Raw genomic sequence first — 1,831 nt, forward strand, 5'->3', positions numbered from 1 at the left:
AAAATTTAATTGTTTCTCTTGCCTTTTCCTTTCAAGGTCTAAAGCTTCTATGTTGTTGTTGTTGTTGTTAAGTGCCGTCGAGTCGGTTTGAAGCTTCTATACACACGTGTATTTTTATTTTATCAGACCATAACTGTTTTTGCTTCAACCTCCCTCTTTTCTTAACTCACCTCATCTTCAAGCAGCGTGTCCAAATATAGCATAAGCAGGAGTGTTTCATCAACAGGCAGGAGATTATATTTTGTAGCTAGAATTAGGGTCAGGAAACAGTCAGACACTGGAGATGTTTGAAACAGAGATGAGATAAGAGGGCTAATCGGAAGGGATATGTGGGTTCTTGAGAGACTTGATGACTGTGTGTTCACTATGAGGTTCAGGTGCATTTCTTTATCCCCCCAAAATTATAAGAGTTTGGGGTTCCAGTGGTTGTGGTCTTGGTTCACTTACTTTGTTGTTGTTACTTGGTGCCATTGAGTTGGTTCTGACTGGCAACACTCTACACAACAGAATGAAGGAAGCAATGCCCAGTCCTGTACCATCCACACAATTGTTATGCTTGAGCCCATTGCTGCTGCCACGGTGTCTCTTTGGTGGTCTTCTATTTTTTGCTGACCCTCCACTTTACCAAGCACTTTACCCTGTTCTTCTCCAGGGACTGGTCCCTCCGAATAATGTCTGAAGTATGAGAGATGGAGTCTCACTATCCTTACCTCCAAGGAGCATTCTGGCTGTACCTCTTCCAACACAGACCTGTTTGTTCTTCTGGCAATCCATGGTACTTTCAATATTCTTCTACTCTGAAACTCAAATGCTTCAATTCTTCTATGGTCTTCCTTATTTATTATTTAATTTTGGGATTGTGGATAATCTGAGCAAATAATTCAAATTGATTTTCCTTGACTTCTTGTCTTCCTACAACTTTCACACCTTGGTGCTATTTTGCCTGTTAACCATTCTATTAGCTACTCCATTTACATATCTGGGTGGATATGCAGATACTCTGTGACCTCAATCACTAGTCAACCATTGCCTTAGTTTTATCATATTTATGAGCCACCTCTATGCCACACCAGGTATGAAAATACCTCAAACACACACATGCTTAAGATTAAAGGAGGTTAAGAGGAGAAACAACTAGAATGGCTGAAAATATTTCATAAGCAATTCAAAATCAATTCTGTGAAATGAGGTCATCTCTATTTCTTTTATTATTATTACTGTGTCATTGTATCACCCCTCCCAAGCCTTGTCATTCACAACCTCTATGTTTTCAGTTTTTCGTAGTGGTTACAAATCAGGCTGCGTATCGCAAGGTCAGCAGTTCCAAACTACCAGCTGTTCCACGGGAGAAAGATGAGGCTTTCTGCTCCCATAAAGATCTATAGCCTCGGAAACCCTGTACAGGGTCACTATGAGTCGGAACCAACTCCACGGCACAAAACAACAACAACAACAATTCTTTAACCAGCAGGTCATGGTGATAGGGACTTAATTGCTATAGGTGACTACAGGCAAAGTATCTTTTTAGTGATTTTATGACCTTGAGAAGAAATTGCAGAGATACAAAGTTTGCACTGTGTGACTGTACTTATATAATTAACCACTCAAATTCTAGGGTATTAATGACATTCTTACTTGTGTTTCCTCTTTATTTTCTTTTATCTGATAGCTATAGAGCTCTGTAGATGATAAATAAATGGATAGAGCAAATCACTCTGTGGTGTCAGAATTTGTGCTCCTGGGACTTTCCAATACCTGGGAGATCCAACTTGTCTTCTTTGTGTTCTCCTCCATGTTTTATGTGGCAAGTATGATGGGAAACTCTCTCATA

The sequence above is a fragment of the Chrysochloris asiatica genome, unplaced genomic scaffold (assembly GCF_000296735.1).
Source record: "Chrysochloris asiatica unplaced genomic scaffold, ChrAsi1.0 scaffold00004, whole genome shotgun sequence".
Taxonomy (NCBI): Eukaryota; Metazoa; Chordata; class Mammalia; order Afrosoricida; family Chrysochloridae; genus Chrysochloris; species Chrysochloris asiatica.